The following is a 10,925-nucleotide window of genomic DNA, read 5'->3' as shown; positions in this document are numbered from 1 at the left end:
CAATTTGGAAACCTTTCATACTTAAATAAAAAATGTAACCTCACCTCACCGTACTCCTAGGCCCACCTTCAGCCGCGTGTTATGTTCCGTCCATTTCACATCGTTCCCCGGGCTGACGTCTGCCACCAGCGGCATATCGATTTTGACGTTCTCTCGCTATTCACTCCATTCATAATTTCACGCACACAGCCTCAGTATATGGCAAATCTGCGCATGGTTAACAGTGCGGTTTGTACACTACCGTGTCGGAAATGTAAATATATGTGATTACATTCATGCTTACACTTCTGTACCGCTGTCTCTCTGTCTCTTGTCTTTTTTTTCCGAATGAGTGTATTAGAATGGAAAAAGTAAACATCGCACACCGCAACACACGAGACTGTGGCTGTGTAGAGAGCGAGAGCTAAAGGCAAAAAATTAAAAATTAAGATCTCGTCCCGTGTGTGTGTTTTGTGTGTATGTCAGTTTTAGGGCGTTTTGTGTCGAAGTGCTAATTTTTTCGTGTTTTCCCTGCGAAAGAGCCCCATGGCTCGCTGATAAAAGGTACGTCCGAGTTTTTAAACTAGTGATAATGGTGCTGCGGATAAAAAGCCGGCGAAAAACGCTGGAGAACGGTGAAAATCGGCCGCATCCGCTGCATCTGGCAGAATACCTCTCGGATCGGAAATCAACTTCGATCCGCCATTTTTTCCTCCGTATCTCGGGGTTTGGATATGTGTATTCCTGTGGATATTTTTTCGCACTCCGACTGGCGATATATGCATAGATTTTTTGCTCAGTGAAGATATGATAATAATGTTAAAAATAAAAATGAATCACTCGCGGCAAACCCACTGGAGTGCGGTACAAAACGAGCAATTGTGTGTAGCTATGCAAAGTGCCCCGCGATGGATCCGCAGAAATGGCAATTTACGGTAAATCTCGAATACGTTCCTTATTTGGATCACGAGACGTGAAGCTGTCTGTCTTTTTAGTTAGATTCCCAGTTACACTGTTTCGTGGAATGTATTGCCAATTGTGTTTTTTTTATCTTTGCTACGGACGGTCAATGGCTGACAGCATCAAAAATAAGATTTTCGTTCATTCTTCTCAAGGACGTTTGGTTCGCACATAAATCCAATAAGAATGATTGAGTATCGCCCCCTAATGATACACACGCTTTGCTCGCTCTTTCCAGCGGAAGCGAAGTGATTCATAAATTTATATAATAGATGAGACGACGCAAAGGAAAAACAGTTACGGTTCATGACTGTGGGATCAGTTTCGTGTCCCGGAAATATGGGTTCAATTTAATGAATTCTTTCAATGTTTATTCGGGTTTTCCACGAATTGAATGTTTTTCATACATAATAATGATACTGAAAACGCATATCCAATTCATGCTTACGATGATGACGCTCTGTGTTTACATTAGACGAATCTCTAGCGTTGTACCTTTCTGGCTTGCGCGTGCTCTCTCTAACGTTCTGCATGGTCTGTTAGGTAAAATTGAGGATGACGTCCTTCGTTCTGTAAATCCGGCGGCATCGAAGCCAGAACCGAATGAAGCATCACTGTTGGCGTCAGCTGGCGACTTGAAAAGACCATTGCGCCGGTTTACATAACGGTGGCAATTTTCGCACTGCCAGGCCTAATTTTAACCAAATATGAAATCATCTTGTGTTATTTTCGAGACCGGTGGTAGAGAAAATGTGTGCCAAGAGGACACAATTCAGTGTACTCGCGCACAGACAGTGGTACCTGCCACAGGTAATTAAAACAAGCGGGTTTGTGCTTATAATTTAAGTGAGTGTGCCGTTGTTGTTGTTTTTAGAAGGCCTAAGTACCCATACTACCGTTCTGGTTGCGGAACTATAGAGTCATTCACAGTTCGGAAAAACTTAGAGAGCCATAAATTTAAATTCAACAGAATAAAATTATGCTTTTGAATGAAATAGTTAAATCGTGTCTCTTTTCTCTCGATTACCAGAGTTGGTAAATTCTACAGACAACTGTTAAATCGTAATAGATGATATTCTGCCAAGACTATATCACACGAAGCTAATTTTCTTTTCTTTATTTTCTATAAGAAATTCATGCGCCAAGTACGGGTGTCAATACCGGGAGCGAAGCTTAGCCATCGACGGAAGGATACGAAATCAATCGTTCGAAGCCTGGAGCATCGACCTTGAGTTCAAATCTCAGGGCCCTCAATTGACCCTCAATTGGTAAATCTGCGCATGGTTAACAGTGCGGTTTGTACACTATCGTGTTGGAAATGTAAATATATGTGATTACATTCATGCTTACATTTCTGTACCGCTGTCTCTCTGTCTCTCTGTCTCTTGTATTTTTTACCGAATGAGTGTATTAGAATGGAAAAGTGTTGTTACAGAATAACTACGTGCCCGCCACAATCATCAGCGATGGAGATCGATCCACGGTCGAAATAAGATCGATTCATCCATACAACTGCTCTGCTCTGCAAGAAGCATCGGGCTGTTGTTCTATTAATAACACAATAATGATCATATCAACTCTCTCCGCTCCGGTCTACCTGGACAATGGAAGAACTAAAGGAATACTCTTACGCCTAATATGACAATTGTGCAATGTGCTATTTATAGATACGAATAAAACTTGTGACATGTACACGATTAAAATCCGGCTCTGTTACAGCTAAAATGCGAATGAGCCTAAATAAATAAACAAAAGGAAGCATGGATCCAGAGCGGCACTGTTTCATCAATATCACTGACAACTGACGAGCCACGTAAGTCACTTCCTATTGACAAATATTTTGGTCAAATGTTGACTGACGAAGTACGATGCAACACTATGCCTGTTATTGAGCTTCGCCAACACCTTTGACCGATAAAATCCGTAATGAATTGATAATCTTCGCAGATTGCATTTTATCTTCATTGAGCAAAACATCGATTTTCGTTCTGGTTGTTGTTTCTTGTATTTAACCCTTTAATAGGTACCGGCATCGATGCTGCCATCAACGATTTAATTTTTTTTCTCTTCTTTAACAACAGATTATCACTTCTAACCTGATGTGGTAACTTGTTCTAATGTCTAGCAATATGCCTGATTTTTTTGAGCGCAAAAAAAAATCAAAAACTATTCATTTTGGAGTCATTTTTGTGTCAACAACTCCCAATTTAGAGCTTCAAGAGTAAATTTCCCGTAAAGTTATTGGAAAACAGTCATTTGGTTGAAATTTTTGAAGAAATTTCACTTTTCTTTGAAACTTTTGCCCGATATCGAAATTCACGTATTTGACTCATTTATATTCACGTTTAGACTCATTTATATCATTTGTTCTCCTTGAAGTTTCCGCATTTTATATAAGAATGGTAATGACATCTGAGGGTTGGTTGATCTTTCTGGCTGAATATGTCCTTAATTTCAACATAACCAACTGCTTTTTTGGCGGAACTAACCACCGATTAACGATATCTGCACACGAGTGTTCATTTTGCAGTCTACTCTCCCTAACTCGATATCCAAGGGACCATCGAAGTAGGGAGGTATAGAGTTATGGAGAGAATAATGCTTGTAAAATCAATCAAAGGTGCCATGAAACCCATCGAGTTAGGGATGTTCGAGATACAGAACATCGAGTTAGGGAGAGTTGATTGCAGTTTACTTCTTCACGAGACCAGTATTCCAGGGCAAAAAGTACAATGGGAACACACTTCACCTAAATAAATATTTTTAAGTAAAGGAACGCATATTCGCATGTTATTAATATAGAGTAGCGCGTAATTTGCTCCCGTGGCCGAGTGGTTAGCGTTCCACATTACCATGCCGGGGGTTCGCGTTCGATTCCCGTTCTGGCCGGGTCACACGTATTCTAGAGCTTGCCACTCCAGAATACATTCAAGGCGTGTTATCCTGCATAGAAATCACAACTAGGGACTACTAACAAAAATGATGCAAGTAATACCTATGTTGAGAAAGCAAAAGTTCCACTGGGAACGTTAGTGCCATCCATGAAGAAGAAGAAGCGCGTAATTTTTATAACTATGTCGCTAAAATAATTTTTTAAACCAACTCGATTATACACAGGCTCTATTATATACAGTTGGAAGAAACATATTTTTGCTTATGGGAGGCGATCTGGCGTAGTGGTAACATCCATGCCTCTCACGCTAAAGGTCACGAGTTCAATTCTCACTCCCGACATTCTTCCAAAAATGGAAGTAAAAAGTGACGAACCAGCCAAATGAGTTGAAAATCACTATAATACAGATAAAAAAAAAAAATTTTTTTTGCTTACACTTATTTCAAGCAAAAATGTGATATTTCAACGTTGAGATGAATATTAATTGGCTATTATAAGTACAGTGTGAATAAATCAAAATTTATTTATTTTTCATTTCCAAAAAACCAAAAATATATGCATAAAAAAAAATTTAAAAACAATTTTTTTTTATTTGATTACAGGGCGGACTCGATTATATACAGTCTTTGATTTCTTTTCACTGAATATAATCGAGTAAAAAAATTTTTTCTGATATTTTTTAATAAAAAATAATTTAATTTTTGAAACATTTCCTTAAAGTTAAAAAACATCTTTCTCACATAAAAAAAATTATCCAGAATCTCTCAGAATGTGATGCACGATCATATTTGATGAAAAAATCCTTCTACGCATATGGTCGAATTTCAACAATCAAAGAGTTTTTTATTCAATCTATTTATTTATTAGGCTCATTAGCATTTTATCTGTAACAGAGCCGGGTTTTTATCGTGTACATGTACATATGTTTATGTTTCTATAAATTGTAAATTACACAGTAGTAGTAGTAGCCATTTAGGCGTTAGGTTTTTCTGTTCCATTACATTATGGTAAATTAGACTGTAGTAGCCATTTAGGCGTAAGGGTATCCTATCTGTTCTTCTATTGTTCAGCAGGCCGGACAGCTGAGACAGTTGATATTGATCATTGTTTGGTTATTTATAGAACAGCAGCCCGATGTTTCTTGCAGAGCAGAGCAGTTGTATGGATGAATCGATCTTTGTTCCACCGTGGATCGATCTCCATCGCTGATGATGGTTGCGTGGACGTAGTTATTCTATAACAACACAAAGATGGTCAATTGAGGGCCCTGAGTTTGAACTCACGATCGATCGCTTAGTAAGCGAACGTGTAACCAAGTGGCTACGAAGACCCCCCCATCAAAGAGTTATTGTACAAGAATCTGTTTGCCTTAAACTGGCTCTACTTCAAAAAGTACGTTACGTAGGACGATTCTGTTGCATATCAGAAAACAGATCTCGTTTTTATGAAATAATGTTAACAGTAATAACTATTTTTGCTACGAACGGATTTTGACGATTTGCATACCAATCAAATCGGAAACTCTCTTAGTAGATATGCTATACATTACAATCCCATAATATGTAAATGGTTTAAATTGATTGCAATGTCGATTTTGACAAAATGACTGAGCAATAATTGTGAGTACAAGGGGAAGCTTGTATCATGATTCATTCGACCAATCATGACTGGGCATTTCCGTTAGGATAGAGGTTGAGATTTTTCAATTGTTCGATAGTTATTTATTATTTGTTATATATCATTTTATTCAATAAAAAAAATTGTTATGGAGTGCCGAAACTGATTGGCGCAAAAATCTTATCAATCCATCATTAAATGATTGAGCAATGACCGTTTGAAATTGGACATTTTTCACGATGCGATCGATTTTCGTTTTTCAAAACCCCCAATATGTTCCCGAAAGACGTAATCCTAAGTCAAAACAGGATGAAACCAATTTAAAAAAATAATAATTTTAAATGATGTAAATGATATAAGATGATGTTAAAGAGCTTATTTTTTAACATTTCACGATCAAAGTTTGAAAACAGCTTAACATTTTTGGATTTGGATGTTTGTGTGTTATGAACGCATTCATCTCTGCAAGTACTAAATCTTGGATTTTGGTAGTTTTTTTTAGAAATTTTGCAACAAGTACTTATGTCAGCAGATTTTCAATCGATACACAAAAAAAACTTTTCACTTCTGGATCATTTATATCTCATGTCTAGGCGCTCATTCAACACGAATTCAGAGCCTTTAAAAAATCATATATAAATCTCGATGCTACATCTTGCTCCTCTAATTTCTATGTCGAGTGCCAAATACCTGTCCGTCTTACCCGCAGCTCCTTATTTTACAACAGTTTACAACCTTACCAAGGCCGTAAAAGGTCAATTTGATCTGTTATCTAGTTTTGGCTTGATTTGCACCGTTCACTTATCCTGATTTCTGATTATCGATTATCCAAGGAACCGGGTTAAAAAAAATTAAATATGAAATTCACCACAAAACTGTCAACGATATTGAACAGAAAGTAGGACAGAAGTACCTATTATTGCAATAGTACCTATTATGGTAATACGAGTGAGTTCTTTTTATTAGTTTAGAAAACATATCTTATTTTTAATGGCCCTAATATGAATTTTAAACATCAGCAATCTTTTCTTTGTCGATTTTGGTACTTGAATCCATGCGAAACTTTTTTTTGTTGTTGAGAAGTCTAGTTTGAATATAGTGTGTCCCATTGATGCTTGCTTGCATTTTGCTAAGGAATTTGTGATCAAAATAATGAGATTTTCATACTGTAAAGAGGTTTGATACAAATACAGTGTAGACGCATGCATTGCAACCTTCTTGATGTTGTGATTCGACAAATTTACACGATTTTATCAAAATAAACTTGTATTTTTGTATTACCATAATTAGTATCTATATCTATGTGCCAATTATCGCAATATCGAAAGCTGCTCTGTTCCTATTATGGTTGTAGGAAATCACTTTCGTATTGCGATAATAGAAACATTGCAGCTCTACAAAAAAAAATATAATTTCTTACTACCAGAAGATAAATTATAATAAACTAGCTTCTTTCGCTGTAAACACTACTCCAGGGAACTGAAAGATAAGCAAAATGCGCCAGTTGAGTGTACTACTTAGAGTTTAACGACCACCAAATACAAGGATCGTGATTGCGATTGATTCGAAATATTTTGGATACGCCGGAATCTGTAATGCTTGTTATTTATTTTTTTGTTTGTAGTGAAGTAAGTGTACCCTCTCTCAGATTATCATCCTTGAAGTTCTTCAATCTTAAATACAAATAATTAGTTAATGTTCTTTGCATATTGAAATTACGTGGGGCAAAATTTGTCTGCTAGGCCGTGGTTATCGTAAGAGAGAGTCAATGAAGAGAATCGATCAAAGCAAATAGGACCTTTTCAAGAGTTAAGTAATTGCCGAATAATGAATAATAATAATAAAAATAAACAATGAGCCTTGTAGAGAATTTATTGGAGTTTTTGAAACTGCCTTCCGACTTTAGAATAATCGTATTATTGAAAAAATCTTCATTAGAAAAAGGGAAATTTTTCATTCTATCAAAACTATTTCCGGTAGTAAAATGATCTACAGGAGCGTTCTTGGAATCAAATGAATGCTGATTGATAAGGTTAATTGGATTTACTATTGTCCTGATAAATAAAAGACTGTGGAAAATAGAGTATTTAGTCGCAAATTTCTGTATGACGGTGACATATTTCCTCCATAATTGGAACACCTACTCTAATTAGAAATATGTAGTAAACGGTGTTTGTGATAACTACACAAATCGAGATGGGTTTCATTGCTGTTGACACGGGATCAATGAAAATTTGTCCTTCAACTTCGAATAGAATGAAGGGTACCGAGTTCTTAGCTAAAGTCTGTTTCATTTATAATTTGACCGCACGAAATTTACAATTTCTCTTACAAAATCGATAAAAATATATCTTTTGAACATATTGACCGCTCATATCATTCTACGAAATCCCGCTTTTAACGCCAACTGGCTAAGTAAAGCCAGAACTTCACGAGACCCTCGTGTGATCGAATGAACGGCAAAATAATCTTCTGAAGACACTTTTTCTAGTAAAGTTTTCCATTCGTAGTTGCTCCTGTGATGAAAACCTTTCTTTTCTTTCCAAAACTACAGATACCTTGCTAAATCATCAATTTGCGAGCGAATTTATCTGCGAAGATATATTAGAATTTATTTGGAGAATCCCCCTAACGTTTGCTAAGGTAATATGTTTGATTCGGGATTTTCCCCAAGTCCATTTTTACATATGTTTCATCGTCCATCAACAGATGTAGTACTTTGCCGTACAGTTTCTTGCACGGTTTTGAAAAATCTGGTTCTGCCTTTTAGCTAAATAACGTCAGAAATCCTAGCATTATTTTGGACCGCCTTGATGATCTTTACTCATAGTTTCCGGTCATATGTTACACTTCTGCGTTTGGTTTGCTTTGCACGATCCGATGTAAATGCTTCCTGATAACGTTTGAACACTGTATTTACAGTCAATTTTGGAAGTTTTAAAGGCTTGGTGATCGTTCCCCCTGACCCCGTTAGGTTTTCAAGGTGAATGTGCAGAATTATTCCACGTATCTCGCGATCTTCGATAGCTTTTCAATGTATGTTACAATCCTGATGATAGTTACAAACTTAATAAACAATCCTTTCAGATTAAAACGCTGTCATTATTTTCTTGACACGACAACTGCAGTATCTAGAAAGACGCCATAAAATGCCAACTGGAACAGACTATATGTGCTAAAAAACTGACGCAATTATATTGTCGCCTCCGAAGACAAAGTCCGTCAGGAGTTCATCCACCCACAATTCAACACAGTAGTCTTAAACCTCTTCTTTCCGTATCTCACGGCAATCAACTCATTCGATCAGCTCGAATAAACATATACAAAAAATATGAGGCGTGAAAAACTTACCATTCTCATGACATCATCTCTACCGAGTTTACAAACGCCGCGTTGTAATGGGCGCTGTATGAACCCACCCATCAATTTGAGTGGAATCCGCCACGATGCATTGAACACTTTCAGTTCTCAGTACTCGGCATTTGCCGAGGATCAACAACCAGCTGCCTCTAGAGATTCTATCCGATGTGAGTTAATAACAAAGTGCGATCAAGTCTGTCGTCATCATAACCATGAGCATCATCTCATGATCGGTATTGTCATTATTTTCCACTTGCTGACTTCAATCTTTTGTTCTATTTCTAGTAGGGGAATCGCGGGTAATACGGACAGTTGGGGTAATATGGACAGGGGGTTGATTTGTATAGTTACATTTTGAATTTCAAATTTCTGTTAATGGGAACACCTCGAGGTCGAGGCTGATAATTCAGACGTATCAGCAGCTGTTCTAACTAATGCCTTGAAAACGTGTACAAGTCGATTAGTTACGCAAAAGTTTGTTTCTTTGAAAAACTCGAACAGCTGGTACAATTTGGATCTTTTGCGCCTCAAACGTAAGAGAGACAAATGGTACAACAAGTTTCGTAGAACTAGTAATGAAAATCATTGGAATATGTACACGAACGCGCGCAATATATTAGGCTGTCAAAAAAGTTCTGCGGTATTTCCGCGAGGTGTCGTTGTAAGCGCGTAGTTCTAGTTGAATTCATTGTATCGAGTCATACTATAGCTTGTTGGAAAGGTATTTTTGCGCGCTATAATATAGTCCTTGACAGTGTTTTGTTTGGTTAAGTCGTTCGTGAGTTATAGTGTCGCAAATATGGAGCAAAATAAAGAGAAAATCCAACATATTTTACAGTACTAAATACTATGACAAAGGCAAAAATGCATCTCAAGGTGCCAATAAAATTTGTGCAGTTTATGGACCCGATACAGTTTCCATTTCCACCGCACAACGATGGTTTCAACGTTTTCGTTTTGGTGTAGCGGTCGTCGAAGATGCGCCACGCTCCGGAAGGCCTGTCGTCGAAAATTGCGACAAAATCGCTGAATTAGCCGAGAAAGACCAGCATAGTAGCAGCCGTAGCATCGGCCAAGAGCTGGGGATAAGTCATCAAACCGTTATTAACCATTTGAAGAAGCTTGGATTCACAAAGAAGCTCGATGTATGGGTGCCACACACGTTGACGCAAAAAACATCTTTGACCGTATCGACGCATGTGAATCGCTGCTGAATCGCAACAAAATCGACCCGTTTCTGAAGCGGATGGTGACTGGCGATGAAAAGTGGATCACTTACGACAACGTGAAGCGCAAACGGTCAGGGTCGAAGCCCGCTGAAGCGGCTCAGACGGTGGCCAAGCCCTCATTAACGGCCGGGAAGGTTCTGCTGTGTGTTTGGTGGGATTGTCAAGAAATAATCTATTATGAGCTGCTTCCCTATGGCCAAACGCTCAATTCGGACCTGTACTGCCAACAACTGGACCGCTTGAAGGTAGCACTCATGAAGAAGAGGCCATCTTTGATAAACAGAGGCCGCATTGTCTTCCATCAGGACAACGCCAGGCCACACACTTCTTTGGTGACGCGCCAGAAGCTCCAGGAGCTCGGATGGGAGGTTCTTTTGCATCCGCCGTATAGTCCGGACCTTGCACCAAGTGACTACCACCTGTTTTTGTCCATGGCGAACGAGCTAGGTAGTCAGAAGTTAGCCACAAAAGAGGCCTGTGAAAATTGGCTATCCGAGTTTTTTTTGCCAATAAGGAAGCGAGCTTCTATAACAGGGGTATTATGAAGTTGGCATCTCGGTGTGAGCAAGTCATCGTACAAAACGGCGCATATTTGACTTAAAACAGATGATTGTAACTAATTTTATGAACGAATGAAAATTCAACACAGCCTAATATATATTCACAATCGATTAAGAAAACTCGTTGTGAATATATTCAGAGGAAAATTGAATAGCATCAAAATAACAGCAAAGAGTTATGGAAAATTTTGAAAACTTTTTTGAGACCTAGTAACAGCAAACCGCGGACCATAACCTCCAATGGCGCTCTTGAACAATCTGATCAGGCGATGGCAGCTAAGTTTAACAATTATTTTGTCGATAGTGTTTCCTTGATCAATCAATCTA

At 38.1% G+C, this 10,925-nt stretch overlaps 1 protein-coding gene across 1 annotated transcript in view; it reads left to right on the top strand.

The window, feature by feature from the left end:
• The first annotated feature begins 325 nt into the window (after positions 1-325).
• Positions 326-10,925, top strand: part of LOC129771607 (talin-2) — a 172,260-nt gene continuing 161,660 nt past the window's right edge. Inside the window, exon 1 of the mRNA XM_055775409.1 lies at positions 326-543. The gene's annotated coding sequence lies outside the window, so the exon portion shown is untranslated. The remainder of the gene's footprint in view (positions 544-10,925) is intronic.

The sequence above is a fragment of the Toxorhynchites rutilus genome, chromosome 2 (assembly GCF_029784135.1).
Source record: "Toxorhynchites rutilus septentrionalis strain SRP chromosome 2, ASM2978413v1, whole genome shotgun sequence".
Lineage (NCBI taxonomy): Eukaryota > Metazoa > Arthropoda > Insecta > Diptera > Culicidae > Toxorhynchites > Toxorhynchites rutilus.
This window is presented reverse-complemented; position numbering and strand designations above follow the sequence as displayed.